The sequence below is a fragment of the Belonocnema kinseyi genome, chromosome 4 (genome assembly GCF_010883055.1).
Source record: "Belonocnema kinseyi isolate 2016_QV_RU_SX_M_011 chromosome 4, B_treatae_v1, whole genome shotgun sequence".
Lineage (NCBI taxonomy): Eukaryota > Metazoa > Arthropoda > Insecta > Hymenoptera > Cynipidae > Belonocnema > Belonocnema kinseyi.
In genome coordinates, this window is record NC_046660.1 from 27,051,030 (window position 1) to 27,073,716 (window position 22,687).

Below are 22,687 nucleotides of genomic sequence, written 5' to 3' on the forward strand. Positions count from 1 at the left end.
TCGTGAATGGCATAACAATTGCAGAACTAGTACATATAGGGAAATCAATGGGATTTAAAGATGCGATAGCAATAGATGATTCTATAGATCACTAGACCACTCCAGAGTACAGGTGTCCGACCGCGCGAAACAGAACAAGGTCGAAGCCTTATTGATTTAATTCCAGCAAAAGAGGTTATTAGCACCTTAAAGGAAATAAAGTGACGAGATGGTAAATGTATAATAGAAGATTTTATAAAATCCGTGAAGAAAGCAATGCAAAAATTAAGCCAACCCGAACTCCTACTTGATTTTACGATTGCCAAAAAAATAAAAGGTTGTGCTGAAAAATCAGTCAAATACACAAGCGTGACATCCTGTCACTCCACCTAAAATCAGTACCTTTTCACCAAATGCAACAATTCTAAAGCCTTCCACATCTATGAAATTCTGGATGTATTACCAGCGTAGCTGCGACCAAGCCTCTTAGGCATACAGGAAAGAAGGCACATCCAAACGAATAAAATTTAATTTGCCAGGAATTAAGTAGAATACTCAGGAGAGCCTCGCGCTTTCTACTAAATAAAAAATTAAGGACATTATAACAAAAATTGTATTTAACTAAGAACTAAATCTAATACTTAAGAGGAAACGCGTCTAAAAATCAGTTACTGATTCTTTCAATTATGTCTGTAGAGCCTGAGTTTGTGCACGAGTCTGTTTCAGTTGTGCAATGTTAATTTTCTCTATAATTTTCGAATGCCAATATGCCTATTCGTTCCCATAAACAGAAATTATAATTAGTTTGTGAATTTAGTCACCACTGTCCTATGTAAAATCTGGAAGTCCTAAATTCAAGAAAGAGGACCGCAATTAGGCGGAAGAGACTGCAGCCTACCAGGGCGTAAGCAGCGAAGGTCAAGCAAGCAGCAGTATTAGTATTGTTCCGCGCCTCGGCAACTATGCGAAAAAATAGCGAGAACAGGAAGTATAAAAGATCAGATTACAATAAGTAATGGATTCTTTTGCACGGGTTATTTGATTTATAAAAAAAATGTATAACGTTCTTGAATGTGATGAATTTGACTCTCAACTACAGTAATCCCTAGGATTGTGACGGTATACACGCTCATGGTGTTCCCTGGCCTCTGTATTACTCAATAAACGAAAAAACTACTGGAAATTGTATGGTATTGCGTTTTTTTCCCTTGGATGTTCGCAGTATGCTTTGAATCATCTGTAACTATTTCTCCTTTGAATCCTGACCTTCTTTCGGTTAAGTTTATTTCAACAATTTGTCTGTTGTCATTAATGAAGAAGATTCTGCTTTTTTAGCACTAAGGGAAGAGGTTAGTGACATATTTTCTGCTGTAAGAAAAGGGTTATTGATTCTTTCAATTATGTCCGTCGAGTCTGAGTCTGTTTCAGTTGTGGAAGTTTTAATCTCTCTATATTTATCAAACGCAGAAAATATCAGGAAGAAGAGATGAAATAGCAACACAGCAGTAAAGCAAACATCATTAGAAGTATTGAACCACGCTCTGACAATGAGTCTACGACTGACCGAACAAAATTGCGAGAATCTAAGTAAAAAAGATTAGATTATAAGAAGTGTTAGATTCCTTTGTACGGATTATTTGTTTATTAGAAAAAATGTATAACGTTCTTGGAAGTATAAATCTAGATCCAAGCGTAACGTCCATCTGCTTCTACATTACGAATTTGTTCCGATCAAGAAGTGCTTCACATCAAAATGTAAGTGCGTGCTTCAGCCTAATAAAAAGTTTCCTTGTCGGGTAATGGGAAGCGCATAAATTGGTTTGAGCACGATATTTTGACTTTATAGGAGGCGCATTGACGGCCCTTAATGCGATGATGGAACCACCCTTCAGGGGCGAGTTTTGTCTATACAAAACCCCGAAAATCGCTAACTTCAGAAAGTTCAATTTTAACTCAGTCGTCGTCAAGTAAAGTTTCCTCCGCCATCAAGTAACTTAAGTTTCCGTCATCATCAGTTAATTTTCCGTGTATGTCTAAGTAAGTTAAATTTCTGCATTCGTAAGCGAATAATTTTGAAAGTAAATATTAGTTTGCGCAGTAAATTGAAATAAGTTCAAAATGTTTGTTATGAATTGAAATTATAATAATGGTATGTGTCTTTGGAATTGAATCCCAATTTCCGATTGGCTCTATGCGGGTTAAATGCAAGATTACCTACTGATGAACCCGAAGCCCTCTTCGCTGACCGTTGAAACCCTCCAACGTTGCCTGAGCAAATTCAAACAAATCGATGGTTATTGATTCTTTAAATTATGTCTGTCGAGTCTGAGTCAAGCAAGCAGGATTAAAAGTATTGACCCGCACACCCGGCAATGAGTCTACGACTAAGCGAAAAAAATTACGGGAATCGTAAGTAAAAAAGATTAGATTATAATAAGTGTTAGATTCTTTTGTACGGATTATTTGTTTCTTAGAAAAAATGTATAATGTTATTGGATGTTATGAATTTAGATACAAACTACAGTAATCCTCAGGCTTACGACGATATACAAGCTCATGGTGATCCCTGGCCTCTTTATTACTCAATGAACGAAAAAACTACCTGAAATTTCTTGGCATTGCGTTTCTCTTTCTTTTCTTCGTCTTGACTTTCGACGTCTGTGATGTCCGCATTATGCTTTGAAGCATCCATAACGCCCTTACTCGCTCTCTGATCCGCTAGCCTTTCTCACGGAGCGCGACCCTCATTAGGCGGGCGCTTTGTCGTTTAAGCTTTTTGTCACGGATCCCTATTTCTCGTTTAAATCCTAACTTTCGTTAATGTTTATTTCAAAAATTCGTCTGTGGTCATTAATGTTTAGATTGCGCTCTTTTCGCACTAAAGGAATATGTTCATGACATATTTTCTGCTGTCAGAAAAGGGTTATTGATTCTCTCAATTATGTCTGTCGAGTCTGAGTCTGTTGATGAGTCTGTTTGAGTTGTGTAACATTTATCTTCTCTATAACTTTTAAATGCCTGTTTTCCTAATTTTTCTTTTGCCTAATTTAAATAAGTAACAGATTAAATTAATTTGTAATACCCCTTTATCTTCATTGATAGTTGTTTTATCATTCCCATCCTAGGACACAACACATTGGAGAAGTAATAACCTGCGCGAGAAGTTGACCTAATTTATTATAATAATGAATTACAATTGTCATACCTTTATGAATAACAATTAAAATAAGCATTAAATTAATTTTCAATTACACTGAATTGAAAAAGAAAATTGCAGTAGGAACCAGCGCGAGAAATCGCCCTAATTTATTATAGTAATAAATTACAATTGTCATACCTTCATGAATAACAGTTGAAATAAGCAATGAATCAATTTTCATTATTATTAAATTGCAAAAAATTGCAATAGGAATCACTGCGAGAAATCGGCCTAGCCTAAAAGTGAAGTGTCACGTACGGAGTGACTTTTAAATATATTACCTAGGTCTTGGCGATTTCATCTTAAAATCCCCTTCGACCGGATATCAGCGCATCAATCTCTATCCTGCTAACGGCAACTATTATGCATTTTCATATATCCCAATATAAGTTCCTAATTCCATTATAGGACCTAACACGTCTTCCTACAAGACACGGTAGAAATAGTCCCCATATTTGATGGCAAAAATATTACTCTTGCACTTTATATTAAAGGGTTTGAGGAAGAAAAGCAAATGATCCCTACAATACCCACAGTTGAACAAGATTTAGTTAAAATAATACAAAGCAAAATTATAGAGAAAGCATCTAAAAGTATCTACAGTATGACTTTTAATAGATTAGACGAATTAATGAATCGATTGAAGAAAATTTAGTCTCCTTCCGAAACCGTATATCAATTAGAAGGCGAGTTAGGTAGCACAAATATGTGGGGAAAAGAAAGTGTGTTATCTTATGCCACTAGAATCAAGGAAATTGCAGATCAAGTCTTTGACAGGCATCAGATAAATAATCGTGGATTGCTAGATGAGGGATTCAGAATAGGATTGTGTCAGGTATTACGTGATCTTTGATGTATATTGTATTTAAAATTTAAGAATAAAACATGAGGATGAATGGTAAAAATACTAAATAGAGAAAAGAGAATTAAGGAGATTGGATTTCCCGTACGTAGACGGACCATTCATCATCACTCAATCCACCCGTCCAGCAGATACTCATCCCCTTTATTTTGGAGTTTAAACCCTTGTATTTCATATGTGTGTATTGATCTTATGTGCACCATAACACTACATGTTTCCTGCCTCCCAAAGGGAGTTAATATCGCTCCCACGTGGACAATAGAAGATACAATATTCTTACCTCCCAGGAGGAGTCGAAGGTTCTACAGGACCACGAGTAAGAGGGTGGTACCTACATTCACCCACCTTCATATAAAAGAATGGACCCCTACATCTTCAGTAGCAGTCTGCCGTGATAATCTCAATCGCCGTCGAAGGAACAGTCAAGTCTCAATTCAAGTTACACGATAGATTCAAATCAGTTTCCGCGACTGACTCAACCGTAGTTCCGCGACAACTCAAGCAAATTCACCAACGATCCTTCGGCTATTCAGTTTACCAGGGTTGAGTTCATGACTGGTTCATTCTCAAAAAGCTGAGACCAGAAAGCTTTGGGTCTCTGAGATCTAAAGTAACCGAAATTAAGAATTACGGACCCTTCATCAGAAGCCCCGTCAACTTTATGAGGAAAACCATTTATTCACCAATCACTTATCAAGTACCGGTCCACTCCCTAGGAGGACCAGCTTCAAGTGCAACTAATGAGAAAAATACAAGGGCTCCAAGGGAATTATCATCCAGTGACTAGTCCTCGCAGTGTGATACCAAGAAGATTTCCCCAAGGTACAAGTCTCTCTATCTCCCTCATTACCACTCTCTCGCTCTCTAACCTCTCTCTACCCTCATCCAAATATTGATGTCAGTTGCCAAAATTTTCATGTATTAAATCTCTATTGAATAAATGTCATTATATATGAATTTCTTGCGAACTTGAGCAGCAATATCCTGATCCACCCTTGCAAATATATATATATATATTTAATGTTGGACGCAATAATCCCGACCTTTCTGTCAGTAGTCAGTATTCATTTACACAGTTTTGAGTTATGTTTAAAGGACAGTGCCCTTCGTCCTTCGTCATGACACCGACTAATTTTGGACATTCTCTTGAAGACCCGTCGACTTTCCTAGTGCTGAATCCAGAAGTAATCTCAGTCTTATTAGTCAATTATACATTTATCAGTGCTATTCGGATAGCGCCGTTCGTCCTTCGATGTCATGCTGAATAATTCCGGACATTCTCTTGAAGGCCCGTCAACTATCCTGGTGCTAAATCGAGAAGTAATCTTAGTCTCAGTAGTCAATTAAGCAGTTATCAGTTCTGGTAGGACAACAGTGCCGTTCGTCTTTCGACCTTTCGCAGAGTAATTCTGGACATTCTCCTTGAAGGCCCGTCAACTATCCTAGTTCTCAGTAAAGGGAGTCAATGAGTAGGGAGTTTCTGTTAGAAAACAGTCCCTGTGGTCATACCAAACAATTTGTACGCATTTCGGACCTTTAAGACAGGCAACTAGTCAATTCTATACGACCTTCAGATCCCCGAGTGGCCGATCATATTCCAGTTCTAATCGTAATAACGAGTCAAATGTATACTACCATCTCAATCATAGGCGGCTAATCATATCTCCAGTATTATTCATTGCAGCAAAGTGCAGTGGAATGTCACCGTAGTGGAAGTTTTTGTTCGGTCGGATTTTTCTTTGGACAAAAGGAAACATTATTTCCAATCAAAATAGGTAATTCTCTCTTTGCAACAACGAGGCAAAAAGACAAGGAGGGATGGATATGCGCCTCCGCAACAAAGTAAAAAAATATTTTTGATGTAAGTGAAGAAGATTAGCTTGTAAGAAGTATTAGAAAATTGTGAGGATTAATTATTTTGTTCAAAAAATTTATAAAATTATTGGATATTATAAATTTGGATTCAAACTATTGGTCAAATGAAAGTTAGGCAAAAAAAAGTTAGGCAATCTGGAATTTAGATATTATAGGGAGAATAAGAGGTACGCAACAGACGAGACGTTAACGGACTCGCACTCTACAGGTATAGTCGAAAAAATCTATGATCCCTTTCTGACAAACTGTTAAAAATAATATTGACAAAGGTGAATGGACTGGAAAATAATATGAATGACGAGATAACTAACGCAAATGCCCTAGTCAGAGAGAGCTACAGGAGAAATGGTAGAGGTGCAGAAAATAGGCAAACCACTGGGTTTCAATTTATATCGATTAAATGTCAGCCAATGATATAATCAAAACTATAAAAAATATAAACGACTACGACGATATAGGTATAGAAGACTTGATAAAATCCGTGTAAAGAGAAAGAAAGAATTTGTGACGTCCCGTCAACTTTCCCAAAAATACTCCGATCAATAACTACCCCGAATGTAAATCGTGCATCATCCAAACGAAAGTTAATGTGAAGCACATTAATTGGTTTAGACACGATAATATGCAGCGCATTTATGACTTTAATAGCCACCAATTAAAGATGACTTTTGACTATATAAACTGTAACGAAGTTACAAGCACCTCACAACTATACGGCCCTGTGGGCCTAGGATTGGGAGTGGGGAGAGCCACCCCGGCCTATATACCCCAAAAACCTCATCTCCGAATGTTCAGTTCGCATCGAGTCTTAGTCTCCCTGGTCGCCTGCCCAGTCTCTTAACCCCCAGACGTTCCGACGCCACCCACCCACTACGACACCGCATGCCTTAATTGACTACACCCGCTTCTCGACGTTCCAAATCGCCCACCTTTCCTTTAATTTGAGAGATCCCTCACAAAACCCCTAAAAAACGCCCTCGTCAGTCAGCCCACTTTTTCCGTTCAAGCCCTGTTTTCGTAAATGTGTGTAAAGTGTAAAAGAAGCTCTGTCGTCGTAAATATGTGTAAAGTATAAACGAAGCTCTGTTTTCGTAAAGATGTGTAAAGTGTAAACGAAATCTCTGTCACCTAAAGTAATGGAATATGTGCAGTTGGAAATCGTTCTTATAAAACCTTGACTACGCCCAACACCCTCCTGATACATGATCACAATCGCCACTCTTAAGTCCCTAAACCTATGCCGGGACAAGTCTAGGAGGGTCATTCATCTATTAGAAGGGACAATTAACATCATAATTCAGCATAAGAGCCCAGTACACATCGCTTTGGAAAATATATTGTATTCCATACAAAAGGATCTTCAGGTAACCAGATCCTTTCACCAAAAGACTCAGGAAATACTATTGGAATGGAGTACGAGGCAAATCAATTATAAGCCAAAGTAAGTAATAATCATTTTCCACCAAATTGTCACGTCTTGCGTGACCTTCTATTATCAAGGAAGATTTTATCAAAGGAACTAATCTCACTCTCTCTATCTTTTCCAATTCTCTCTCTCTCTTGTTTCCTTATCTATCCTCATCCATGTTACCAATTTCTATTCTTATCGTGTACTGTCACGTATTGCGTGACCTTCAATATGAATTGTATAAAGATCAATAATACTATTAAGAAAATAGAAAAAAGAGACTTAAGAAATAAAGGAGATTGAACTCCTGCACCATTTATCATCACTCATTCCACTCGTCTACAAGACACTCATCCCCTTTATCCTGGAGTTCAACAATTGTAGTCCAAAGACAAAATATTGATCCCGCGTGGACATCAGAAGATGCTTTAAACCTCCTAAGGGGAGTCGGATATTCTGGAAGGACCCGTGTGAGAGGGTGGTACCTCAGTTCACCCACCTTCACATAAAAGGTTGGACCTTTTACACAGCAAGCGCAGTTCGCCGCCGTTTCTCAGTCCGGAGTTAATCTCGCAGTCCTCCGCAATTTCTATTTCAACATTAGCAGTGCAGTCTGCCCCTGTCTTCATGTCCGCTGCAATTAGCAGTACGCCGCCGTTTCAAGTTTCTGAAGTAAATCTCGCGGTTTGCCGCGGTTCTTCAAGTTCATGATACAACTTAATTTATAAAATAATCACAACCTTGTGACCAAAGCTTGAAACTGTCCTTGTAAAACCTGATCTAAAGAGTTAAAAATACTAGTTGAAATCAAAAGGTAATAATAAAATAAAATGATACCACGCTGGAAAACAATTGCGAGTTACCTTAAGGAACCTTATTAGATTCGATCAGTCACTATACTTTCATAGAGTATGTCAGAAATTATATTGAAACTTGCAGTTGCTCTATGCGATGTTTTCCTTCCACACGTATGCCATGAATCAAACGGTATTACATGAAGTATTTGGTAGGATGTTAATATTCCCTCCAAATTCGCTGAGTTTATGTCACACTGACCTTCTTTAAATTCGTAAATGTTATTTTAAATTGATAAGTCTCCACAAAATTAATGGTCCACTTCCGCTTGTTAGCTGAAAAAAGATATAAGAATTATAATAATAAGGTTAAATGAATTAATTTTAAGTAAGAGCAGTATATCTATTTTTTAGTCGACAAATGGACTAAGAAATTAAGAGATCATGATGAAGGTGGTCACAAAGTTATTTGCGCAGTAGGCGATTGTAATGTTAAATTCCAAATAAATGACAACACTGCATCGATAGTTACTATACTATCATAGAGTATGTAAGAAATTGAACTAGGAGCTGAGGTTTCCCAACACAGTAAAAAAAAGGTTGCGGAATTTTAGTACGCTAAACGTACGTAAAAAGTGGACTCACGCGCAGCGGCGTGAAATTAGTATAGAAATGTCTAAAATTGAACAAAAGTGTAAAATTCTCAACTGAACTGAAATTTAATACATATGTGACGTTAAATAAAACAACGGAAAGTGGAAAATTTCTCCAAAATATCAACCCAACCTCAAATACTTAAATCATTAAGATCATATTAAGAATATATGTATGATTATGCAAGCTTATATGGCATAAAATTTATCATTTAAAAACAGTCACTTGCATTTATGCTTTCGCTGAAAGGGAGCAACAAAGTTTGCAAACTAAATGTGCGTTCGCTCACAAGACACGAACAAAAGAGCGAAAAAAGCTCTATTGCGAAAAGTACACAAATGTGGAATATTATACTTACGAATATTAAATCACTATAAAGTGGAGAAACTTTCGTTATAAAATAGAAATTTATGCGCGGTCGCTAATTTTACCTGTCTGGGGAATTTAACTATGTACAGCGTATGTCCTTTTTTACACACTCTGAACGTAGTGATTTTCAACACGTCGTATGAATTCATGTAGAGTCATAGAACGAAACCTGTAAGAGACGTCATGCTACACAACATGTGGAAATTTGCCAAATTTGAAGTTTTAAAACGTATTTTTTACAGTGTATGCGATGTTCTCCTTCAATACGTCTGCGATGAACCAACCGGTATTACCAATCATGAAGTATTTGGTACGAAATTAATATTTCCTTCCAAATTCCCTGAGTTAAAGGTCACACTGACCTTCGTCAAACTTGTTCATGTTATATTATACCGACAAGTTTCTGCAGAATCAGTGGTCCACTTTTGCTTGGTAGCTGCAAAAAAGTGTCCGAATTATTATAATTACGCAGTTAATTAAATAAATTTTAGAGATGCGCAATATATCTACCTATTAGTGTACAAAAGGACCAGGAAATTTAAAGATGATTGTGAAAATGCCCATAAAATTATTCGTGCATTAGGCGATTGGACTGTTGAAATCTAAATAGGGCACAGCACTGCATCGATAGATCATATGAATCGCATCAGGCATGCCATTTTGCGATCGTAAATCTAGAAATATTTCACAAAGAATAATTTTTATCAAGTTAAAATTTTTGAAATATCGAAAAATGTGTTTATTGTAATTAAAAATAGTAGACCTGTTTTGAATGAAGTCTGCATTCGGTGTAAAAACTTCGCTCATTTCAATACGTTTTGTATAAATCAATTTTTTTTATTCTAACACAATAAAATTCATTTCATTGTGCTACAGGTGGTTAAAAATTTAGACGCACATTACTGATTTAAAGAAACTTAGAACTACAAGTAGAATTGACCCAATTTCAATTAACCTGACAATGTTTGTATCAATTAAAATGTAGAACTGTAACTTAAACATGAAAATGAATAAGAGTTTTATTCAAAAATTTTTTCTCTCTGCTTTTCTTAAACTTAAGGGATATATTTATACTATCCTTCGTGTTTACATTTTATCTTGCTTTTTATCGTAATTAAATTGATTTATAGACCTACCTCAGTCTATTTTCTGCCTGCTATAACGTGTTTTTTTTCTTCATTTGTAGGTTAAGAGCGAGTTAACCTGTTAAATATAGCACACATTTAAGACTGAGAACCGTACGCTTACATAGCTACACGTGTGGTTGAATTTAATTCGGCTAGGTTAGGTTATGTTAGGATAGGTTAAACCTCTATGTAGTTTAAGCCGAAGCTGAATGAAACGGTACCGCACACAACGGGACAACACAATGAGTTTAATTGTGTCGCGTGAAGTTAAGTTAGGTTAGGTCAGGTTTTTTAGGTTAGGATAGGTTTGACCTCTTTGTAGGTTAAGCACAAGCTGATTCAAACGGTACCGCATATACAACGGGACAACACAATCAGTTTAATTGTGTCTCGTGAGGTTAGGTTAGGTTAGATTTATTTCTAGGTTAGGCTCAAGTTGACCCATTCGATGTAGCACACATTTATAACTGGGAAAATATGCTTCCAGAGCTTTACGTGTAGTTTAATAAATTTCTGTTCATTCAGGTTAGGTTAGGTTCTGTTGGGTGAAGTTATGTTAAATAAGTTGATATCAGGCAAGGTTGTCGACATGTTTTTGAAGTGAAAATTTGCATCACTGGCATTATTTTGAAATTTATTTGCCACACTGCATGATTTTTCCTCATTTTTTGAGGTCATGGCTCAACCATGACGTGATGGGTGATTTTCGATACCGAATTTGAATTTAGCGCCCCAAAATCCATAGGAATACGTGTGTGTTGTTACCAGATCCGCACACTTTTTTTATGTGGCTGTGTAATTAATCAGTTTACAATATAAAAATCAACGAACAATTATTTTAATTCATACGTTAAAATAGTTTCTACTTTATTATTTCATTAAAATTAGAATTATTAATAACATTTTTAACAGGTATTTAACAGGTATTTTAAATATAAAGAAACTTGCATTATACAAATAATATGTAACGTTCAATTACATAACCTTAAAGTGAATAGCCTATTTATGCTACTTAATCGAAAAAAATTAAATCTTTCTATTATTTAATATTGTGAAACAATTATTCAGCTGATAAGTAATTAATCAGTTGATAACAGAAAAAGAATTAAAGAATTATTTTCAGTTAATCGTTCAAATAATTTTTGCTCTACATTTTTCTGAAAATTTGAGTTATTTATAATATTTTAAACTATTACAGGAAAAATATATTCGCACATAATTTTGAAATCAGAATTCAGATGCTCATTTAACATCGCAGATTAGTAACCTTTTATATTAATTTCAGAAAAATTAAAACACATTAACATATAAATCTAAAAATTGAATGCAGGGATTTTTTAATATAAAGCAACTATTATTATGCAAATTATATCCAATATTCAATTATATAACCTTCGAATAATTAATTGATGTCACCTAATTTAAAGAAACTAAATTTTAATCTTCATTTAATTTAGTATTTGAAAAATATTAAATATTTTAACTCAATATCTTTTTTCAAATTTGAACTTTCATTTCTTAAAATTTGATTTATTCATAACATTTTAAACTAATTCCATAAATCGTAAGTTTTAATAGAATAAATTAATAGTTAATCATTTCAAACCATAAAAAGCATTAAACAATCATTTTCATTGAATTATTCTAATAATTTGTACATTATATTTTCTTTAAATTTGAAACAGCATTTCTACATGTTCAATTGATTAATAACCCTTAAAACTAATTTCGAAAAAATTGAAATTATTTACATGTAATCTTGAAAATAGAATTTAGATACTAATTTCAGTTCACAAGCATAAGAAAAATCGTATATTTGTAATAGAGGTATTCTGAACAAAAAATAAACTTTTAATTTAAAAGTAATACCTAATATTGAATTACATAACCAGCAAGGAAATATTCAATTTATGTCACTTAATTTAAAACTTCCTAAATTGAATCTTCATTAAATTCAATATTGTTGACAAAATTATTCAGCTAAAAAGTAATTAAATAGTTCACAACATCAAAAGCCCCAAGCAATTATTTTCACTAAAAAAATCGAATTATACATACATACGAAAAAACATGCTCTGAAGCAAATAAATTTCAAAATAATGCCAGAGATGCAAATTTTAACTTCAAAAGCATGTCGACAACTGTGAAGGATCCACCCTTGTCTGATATCAACTTATTTAACATAACTTTACCCAACAGAACCTGACTTCACCTAACCTGAATTAACTGAAATTTATTGAACTACGCGTAAAGCTCTGGAAGCATATTTTCCCAGTAGCAACTGTGTGCTACATCGAATGGGTCAACTCGAGCCTAACCTAGAAATAAATCTAACCTAGCCTAACCTAACCTCACGAAACATAATTGAACTGATTGTGTTGTCACAGGTAAAAAGTGTATTACGATGCAGGGAAAAACCCCAGTATCGGCGTCTGGTCAGGGTGGGAAAGCGGGCTCTCCGACGCCGTCAGCATGCAACCGTTGCTCTTCATCAATGGATCACTTGGTTGGTGTAGAGTCTCATGCTACAAGGAAAAAAACCGCGAGCATTTCTCAATCGCATGCCTGCAAGAATAGTTCAGATTCATTCTGTTACATTTGCAGTAAATATGAAGTGAGCAGTTTGCGAATATCAATCGACGAGGAAGTGAAAAGTCTTTACGAAAAGTGTTTTGACCGTGAATTGCTGCACTAAGAAACAAAAAGGGTTTCTCACGTCATTTGCAATTCCTGCAGACTTATGTTGTATCGTCTAAAAAATTCAAACAACGAAAAGTACCGCAAGTACTCTACACTAACCACAAAGAAAAAAAACCCGTTATTGCGAAGGACTGCTACTTTTGCATGAATTCCGTCAAAGGGTACAACGCCAAAAATAAAAATAACATTTCGTACATTAATGTGTGCACAGTCACAAGAGCAATTGAAATCAATAAAAATGCACGCCAGACTGATTTAAGCGCTTTAGAAGATGATAGAATGGAAGCTGAAAGTCAACGTCATGGAGACGGTAGTGAAACCAGTGATCGAACAGAAAATAGTTCTGATGATTTCGATGGAAATGACGAGAAAGATGACGAATATGGCGTGCATAAAATGAAATTGAAGGTTCCAATATTAGTGTCGCAACTAGAACTGAATGATTTTATTAGAGATCTTGGATTACCGAAAGACGGCGCTGAATTTGCCGCTTCATATATAAAAAGAAGAAATCTTTTAGAGCCAAAGACAAAAGTTTCATTCTATCGCGACAGGGACAAATAATTCAGAAAGTTTTTCGTTAAAGACGAAGAGACGTCTTTAGTGTACTGCACTGACGTTAACGAACTAATGAACCAATTGAAGAAAAATGTGTAGAGACAAAGAATGGCGACTTTTCATTGATTCGTCAAAACGCAGCATTAAGGCTGTTTTACTGCATAACACGAATACTTACGCTCCTATCCCTATAGCTCACTCAACGGTCATCAAAGAAGAATATAACAATGTTAAAATGCTTCTTGCAAAAGTTAATTACACGAATCACAAATGGCAAATATGTGGCGATCTCAAAATCATAACAATGAATCGGGTTTCACGAGAGAGCCATGCTTTATATGCCTGTGGAATAGCAGAGATCGTGCCAATCATTACAGCAAAAAACATTGGCCTTTAAGAGATTCATTCAAACCTGGTTCTCATAATATCATCAACCAAACCTCGTTGATCCAGATAAAATTTTACTACCACCCCTCCACATAAAGCTTGGGCTCATGAAGCAATTTGTCAAGGCGTTAGACAAAGATGGACAATGCTATAAGTATATATCCCTTAAATTCCCTAATGTTTCAGACGCTAAATTGAAAGAAGGAGTCTTTGATGGATCACAGTTTCGAATATTGACGAGAGATACTAATTTCGTGAGCCACATGACGAAAAGTGAAATGGACGCTTGGGAAAGTTTTAAAGCAGTAAACGCAAATTTCCTCGGTAACAAAAAAAGTCCAGACTACGAGAATATTGTTGCGAAAATGATAAGAAACTACAAAAAGTTAGGCTGATTGATGAATTTAAAACTTCACTTTCTAGATTCCCATCTGGATAAGTTTCTAGAAAATGTTGGTGATTTCAGCGAAGAACAAGGGGAACATTTTCATCAAGACATAAAAGTGATGGAACAACGATATCAGGGCAGATGAGATGAGGTCATTATGGCTGATTTTTGGTGGATGTTGGAAAGGGCAACGAATGTAGGTCTTAAACGTAAGCGTAACCCTTTGCATCGTTCCTTCGAAGAAAAAAGGACACGATAAAAAGCAAGATAAAATGTAAACACGAAAGATAGTATAAATGTATCCCTTAAGTGTAAGAAAAGCAGAGAAAAAATTTTTGAATAAAACTCTTATTCATTTGCATGTTTAAGTTACAGTTCTGCATTTTAATTGATAGAAATATTGTCAGGTTAAATGAAATGGGGTCAGTTCTACTTGTAGTTCTAAGTTTCTTCAAATGAGTAATGTGCGTCTAAATTTTTAACCACCTGTAGTAAAATGAAATGAATTTTATTGTGTTACAACGGGAACACTTAAGTTGTGTCGCGGTTAGCAAAATTTCATTAGGTTCTGTTAAGTTAGATTCATTTGTAGGTTACGATCGAGTTAACCTATTAAATATAGCACACATTTAAGACTGAGAAACGTACGCTCACATAGCTACACGTGTGGTTGAATTTCATTCGACTAGGTTAGGTTAGGTAAGGTTTTATTAGGTTAGGATAGGTTAAACCTCTAGGTAGGTTAAGCCGAAGCTGAATGAAACGGTACCGCAAACACAACGGGACAACACAATAAGTTTAATTTTGTTACGTGAAATTAAGTTATGTTAGGTTAGGTTTTTTTTAGGTTAGGATAGGTTTGACTTCTTTGCAGGTTAAGCCCAAGCTGATTCAAACGGTACCGCAAACATAACGGAACAACAAAATCAGTTTAATTGTGTTTCGTGAGGTTAGGTTAGGTAAGGCTAGGTTAGATTTATTTCTAGGTTAGGCTCGAGTTCACCCATTCGATGTAGCACACATTTGTAACTGGGAAAATATGCTTCCAGAGCTTTACGTGTAGTTTAATAAATTTCTGTTAATTCAGTTTAGGTTAGGTCAGGTTCTGTTGGGTAAAGTTATGTTAAATAAGTTGATATCAGGCAAGGGTTGATCCTTCACAGTTGTTGACATGTTTTTGAAGTGAAAATTGGCATCACTGGCATTATTTTGAAATTTATTTGCCTCAGAGCATGATTTTTCGTAATTTTTTGAGGTTACGTCTCAACCATGACGTAATGGGTGATTTTTTATACTGAATTTGAATTCAGCGCCCCAAAATCCATAGGAATACGTGTGTCTTGTTACCAGATCCGCACACTTTTTTTGTGTGGCTGTGTAATTAATTAATGAGGAAGTAACATAAAAATGATTTAATAATTATTTCTATTATAATGTGTATGTACATAGAATGTTAAATATTTTATTCAGGTACTCATTTTCCAACATCGAAAACATTAGAAAAAATTATTGTAATGGAGATATTTTAACCAAAAAACAAATTTTATCATAGAAATAGTAGCCAATATTTAATTACAGCACCTTATTGCAAATAATGAATTTATGTGACTTAATTGAAAAAAATTTATATTCAGTTATTTGAAGAAAAAAGACTAAGCAGTCAATAGTTAGTCAAGCAGTTCATAATATAAAAAGTAGTAGTAAATTATTTTCAACGAAACTTCAAAATTCTTTTTACCCTATATTTTGCTGAAAATTTGAAGTATTAATAATCTTATAAAATAATTCAATAAAAACTCAAAACATATTGCCTTATAATTTTGAAGATGGAATTCAGTTAATTATTTTAAAATATCAAAAAACATTTTAAAAATTATGAAATTGGATTAGGAAAATTTAAATATAGATCAACTTTTATTATCAAAATCACATCTCATATTAAATAACATAAACTCTAAGTAAATAATAAATTTATTTTCTTTGTTACACAATAATAAACTTTAATCTTCATATAATTTAATATTGTGAAAAAAATTCATCAACTAATAATAATTAACCAAGGAATAACATAAAAAGTATGCATTGTTTTCATTGAATCATCAAAGAATGATTTTCTATTACAATTATATAACTTCCCTGATCTTGCAATGTGAAATAAGTATCTAAATTCAATTCAAAATATTAAATTAAAAAAAGATTAAATTTTGTTAACTGGGTAAAATAAATTGATTATTTATTCGAAGGTTATATTATTCAATACTGGATATAATTTGCATAATAAAAGTGTATTTATATTTAAAACCCCACTATTTCAATTACATAATTGTTCAAATAATTCTGATGCTGGGAAATCCATATTGAATTTTTTAAATTGTATGTAAATTGTTATTTATTTTTACCTGAAAATAATATTTACTCAATAATAAATCAAATTTTCAGAAATCAAAGTAAAAATTTAAAAAAAAATAATAAAAATAATTTCAATGACTGAATAACAAAATTATAGTTTAATGTTTTTTACTCTATGAACATATTAATTAATTATTAGCCAATTGTTTTCACAATGTTAAATTAATTTTTTTCCTAGAACATTTTAAAAGGTATTAATAATTCAAATTTTCAAACAAATATAAAGTAAAAATTATTTGAATAATTCAATGGAAATAATTCTTTCATGATTTTTATGTTATGAACTGACTGATTACTTTTTACCCGATTAATTTTTTTACAATATAAATAACATAAAGATTGAAATTTAATTTTTCTCCATTGAGAAATATAAATTATGTATTTATTTTAGGGTTATTTAATTGAATATTTAATATAATTCGTATGATAAAAGTTTATTTATTGTTAACAGCCCTCTCTATTACAATTATGATTTTTTGAAATGTTTATGATGTTCTGAAATCAGTATCTAAATCCAATTTTCAAAATTATATGTACATGTGTTTTTATTTTTAATGGAATGAGCTTAAAAGGTTGATGATTAAAATTATTATAAAAATATAAATTAATCATTATTTGTATGTATTTGATAAAAATAATTATTTAATGCTTGTAATTTTTTGAACCCATTAATTAATTAGCAGTTGAATAATTTTCTTGACAATATTAAATTACATACAGATCAAACTTTTAACGTTTTTCAAATAAGTGACATAAATTAATTACTTACTTTAGGGTTATGTTTATAAATATTGGCTATAATTTGTAGAATAAAAGTTTATTATTTGAAAAATACCTCTGTTCCAATTACGTACTTCTTAAAAGCTTTTGTGATGTTGTGAAATGAGTATCTGAATTAAAATTTTTTAATTATATTTGAACTCTCTCTGGAATTAGTTTAAGGTGTTATTAACAATTAAAATTTTTTGGAAAATATGAAGTAACTATTTTTCAAATATTTCAATGAAAATAACTATTTAATGCTTTTTATGTTGAAAAGTGATTAATTATTAGTTGATTAATTTTCGCACAATATTAAATTTTATAAAGATTTGATAAAAATTTTTCTTCATTAAGCAACATAATTCAATGACTTATTTCAAGTTTATGTAGTTTAATATTGACTATAATTCGTGTAATAAAAGTTTATTTATGAATTCTATTCTCACCATTGTATGTAAATATGTTTTAATTTCTTCTGAAATTATTAAAAAATTTTATTAATTAATTCTAACTTTCACAAAAATATAAGGTAGAAGTTATATTAATGTTTCAATTAAAATAATTGTTTAATGATTTTTATGTTGCAAAAGGATTAATTTTTTCCACAATATGAAACTTTATAATTATTGAAATTCTTAATTTTTCTTTAGCGTGGTAACATGAATTAATTAGTTACGTAAGAATTATGTATACTATATACATTTTTTCAGGAACTAATTCAGAAAAAATTTGAGTGCCACACAAATTTGAAGAAATAAATAGTAGTTCCAGAATTGGGTGAATGATAAAAATGAATACCAAAGTTAGCGCTTGCATGCGCGCGCACATGGTTGTCTAGTATTGATTAATGTTTGCTAAAATGCCTTTCGAATTCGTAAGTTACAAGCTTTATTTTCTTTTGATCTCACACAATCAAACTTTAATAAAAAACGCAGTTTGGAAAAAAAATTAAGAAGAATTTATTGAAACAAGTTTTTTAAAGAAAAAAAATTAAAATTTAATTTAGGAAAAAATTAAACTTTATTTTAGAAAAAAAATGTCTGCTATACGTACGTACAAATGAAAATATCACAAAAATGAATAAATGCAGGGGAAATACCTTCAGAATGATTCTCGTATCTTGTGTCGGCATTGTGTCAAGGCAGCAGTGGAACTAGGGTGGATATTGCAGCAAGGCTATCCTTGTAGGTATTATCAGGCCAGAAAATATAATTTCAGTTTCCGTCGGTAGAACCCATGGCCGAAGGGGAATTTTCAACTCACTGAACCCTACATTTCAACCCGAAAAAGAATTTCCCTTCCGTCAGGAGCCACCACCGACCGTTATCCAAACTCACTTCAGTGCGCATGCGCAATCTCCGAATTGCCAGCTACCTGGGGAAATCGATATATACTCCTTCCTATATTGTGTGCCACGTGAGTGCCATCTGGTAAAAAAAACCTAAGAGTTTCTGTTGAGCAAATGTTAATACTTACAAAAATGAAAAAAGCCTTTTTTTTTTAAAATCATTACTCAAAAAACTTTCCATTATATCCTTATAAAAATGGGTGCTTCTAGGGTTTTTGGGGTCGCTGAATTCGAATCTGGACTCAGATTTTGAACATTCAAAATGGCGGATCCAATATGGCTGCCGAAATTAGGAATATTTTTGGATTTTGTCTGAAAATTGGTATACAGGGGTTTTTAGAGTCAGTGATCACGAATATGAACTCAGATTTTGGAAATTTAAAATGGCGGATTCAAGATGGTGCCCGAAACTTTGAATATTTTTGGATTTTTTTCTGAAAATTTGTATACAGAGGTTTTCGGGGTCGCTGATCACGATTCTGAAATTGGACTTTGAAAATCCCAAATGACGGATACAATATGGCGGTCAAAATAATAAAGATTTCTGGATTTTTTTAAAAATTAGTGTACAAGGATTTTTGGAGTCACTGATCACGAATCTAAATTTAGATTTCGAAAATTCAAAAAATTGGTACTAATCCATGTTTTAGGTGAGGTGTATATTTTTTCAAGCCTTAATATTCTAAATATTTGTCATTTTGAATACAGATTCAAGATTAGCGACCCCCTGCCTGTGTCAACTTTCAAAAAACAATTTATAAATATTTTGAATTTTGGCCCGCCATTTTGAATGTCCAAAATCTAAGTTTAGATTCGTGATCAGATTTACCAAAAACCCCTGTACACCAATTTAAAAAAAAATCCAAATTTTGGCCGCCATATTGGATCCGCGACTTTCAATTTTTAAAATCTAAGTTCGGATTCGTGCTTAGCGACTCCAAAAAACCTCTGTACACCAATTCTAAAAAAAATCCAAAAATATTCCAAATTTAAGTCGCCATATTGGACCCGCCATTTTGAATTTTCAAAATCTGAGTTCAGATTCGTAATCACCGACCCCAAAAACAAATAAACATATATTCTTTTTTAACTGGAGAGTTGGTACTGATAAAGTAATTCCGGAAAGAAAGGGAATGTCAGGGAAAACCTGATAGAAATAGGGAATTTAATTATCATTAGTAATTTAATTATGGATAAAAATCGCACATATTTCATTAAAAATTAATTCTTTTTGTTTAAGCATTGAAACTATTTTGCTGAAAATTAATCTTTTTTTGGTTAAATTAACTCATGTGTGGTATAAAATTAAAATCATTTTTAGTTGAAATATCAAATTTCCGGATTTTCGTTGTGAAATCATTCTTTTTGGTCGAAAATTCAACTATTTAGTTGACACTGGAACTACTTGTTGAACATCCATTTATTTGGTTGATGATTCATCATTTTAGTTCAAACCTTTTTTTTGTTCAAAATTATATTCCTGTGTTGAAAATTCAAATATTTGGTTTGAAATCCATTTTTTGTTGACAATTTATCTGCGGTTGAAAATTTAAGTATTTTATTATTGTTAGTAAATTTATCTTTTTCGTTGAAAATTCACATGAACTAATTCATTTTTGTGTGGAAATTTGACTTTTTTCGATAGAAATGTAATCTTTTTTGTTAAAAAAGGTTCTAATTTGTAGAAAATTTAGCTATTCCATTTTTTGTCAAGATTTTTTTTATATAATTCATCTTTTGGATTAAAAATTTCACTATTTGGCTAAGAATTAGTTATTCTTCCTTTAAAATTTACTTTTCTAACTCCAAAGTCAAATATTTTAGTTTGTAAATTTATCTTTTTGGTTGAAAATTTATATATTTGATTAAAAATGTCTTTTTTCGGTTCAAAATTAGTTTTTTTTTATTCAGTGTAATTTTTCCATTTTTTGTCGACAATTTATCTTTTTTGATGGAATTTTAATCTTCTTGGTTGAAAATTATACTATTTCATTAAAAATTAACTTTTATTCTATTGAAAATTAAGGTTCATACGGAAAATTTAATTATTGTATCTTTAGTTGAAAATTGATCATTTTAGTTAAAAATTCATCTATTTTTGTAGAAAATTTGTCCAATTGGTTGAAAATTAATGTTTTTGGTTGCTAATTCCTTTTTTCTTATTTAAAATTAATTTTTTCAACTGAAAATGTAACTTATTTTTTTCGGTTAAAAATTAGATTTTTTCGTATTTAAAAAGAACTGTTCCATTTTTTATCGACAGTTTATCGTTTTTGATAGAATTTTAATCTTTCTGGTTGAAAATTGTACTGTTTCGTAAAAAAATTAACTTTTATTTTGTTGAAAATCAATGTTTATACTAAAAATCTAATTATTCTATTTTTAGTTGAAAATTTATCTGCTTTAGATGAAAATTTAATTTTTTTGTTGAAAATCCTTCTTTTTAAGTAGATAAGTCCTCTCATCAGTTGAAACTTCATCTTTTTGCTTAAAAATTAATTTCTTTGGCCGAAAATTCGTTTCTTTTTTTATAAAAATTAATTTTTTAGCTGAAAATGTCACTATTCCATCTTTCTAGTTGAAAATTCATGTTTTTGGATAAATTTTTTTTTTAGTTGAAAATTTATTATTTTGTTTAAAAATTCACTTTTACTAATTTTTTGTGGAAAATTTACCTTTTTTGATCGGAATGTAAAATTTAATTTCTTTTACTGAAAAATCGTTAAATTGCGGTTAAAAATTATTTTTTTCAATTAAAGATATAACTATTCCATTTTTGCTTGAAAATTTATATTTGTAGTTGAAAATTAATTAATTTCGCTAACAACTCGTTTTTTTGTTTAAAATTTAATTTTCTGAATGCAAATTCTAGTTTTGATTTTGTTGAATTCAACTATTTCGAGTAAACAATTAAAATCGTTTTGATTGAAATAGCATGTTTTTGGTTGAAAATTCAACTTCTTAATTGGAAGTGGAACTTCTTTGTTAAAAATTCATTTGATGGGTTGATGATTCATTATTTTATTTGACAAAGCTTTTTTTATTCAAAATTTAAATATTTTGTTGAAAATTATGTTTTCTAGTTCAAAAGTAATTTTTCAATCGAAAATTCAAATCTTACACTCTTTGCTCAAAATTCATCATCTTAGTTAGAAAATTCAAATATTTATTGCCGACAATTGATCTTTTTTGATAGAAATTGAATCTTCTTGGTTGAAAATTATATTATTTCCTAGAAAATTTATTTTGATTTTATAAAAAAAAGCTTTTTACTGCAAATCTAATTATTCTATTTTTAGTTGAAGATTGATCATTTTAGTTAAAAATTCACTATAACTATTACATTTTTTTGTGAAAAAATGTTCTTTTTTGTAGAAAATTTAACTATTTTATTTTATTGCTGTCAAGAATTCATTTTTTTCATAAAAAAAATATTTAGTTGAAAATTGAATTTTTTAAAATAGAAAATTCATCTTTTGGGGTGAAAATTGATATTTCTGGTTAAGAATTAGTTTTTTCTCATTTAAATTAATTTTTTAAACTGAGAATGTAACTGTTCCATTTTCCATCGAAAATGTCTCTTTTTTATAGAAATATAATCTTCTCGGTTGCAAATTGACTTTGATTTTATTGAAAACTAAGTTTTTTTTACTGAAAGTCTATTTTATTTTCAGATGAAAATTTTTGTTAAAAAATGTTCTGTTTTGTAGAAAATTTAACAATTCTATTTCTTTTTTGTTTTCTAAGAATTCATTCCTTTTATTGAAAAAAAATATTTAGTTAAAAATTTGTTAGTTTTTTTTAAAATAAAAAATTCAACTTTTGAGTTGAAAATTCCACTATTTGGTCAAAAATTCATATTTTTGAT

General features: G+C 31.9%; 1 long non-coding RNA gene across 1 annotated transcript; it reads right to left on the minus strand.

Annotated features, from left to right (window-relative positions):
• Positions 1-2,946: 2,946 nt before the first annotated feature.
• Positions 2,947-18,772, minus strand: LOC117172148. The gene is made up of 5 exons (XR_004466972.1): positions 18,571-18,772; positions 9,651-9,814; positions 9,203-9,576; positions 8,187-8,453; positions 2,947-8,103 (listed from the first exon to the last, which is right to left on the minus strand). It is a non-coding gene; the product is annotated as an uncharacterized LOC117172148 (long non-coding RNA).
• Positions 18,773-22,687: the final 3,915 nt, after the last annotated feature.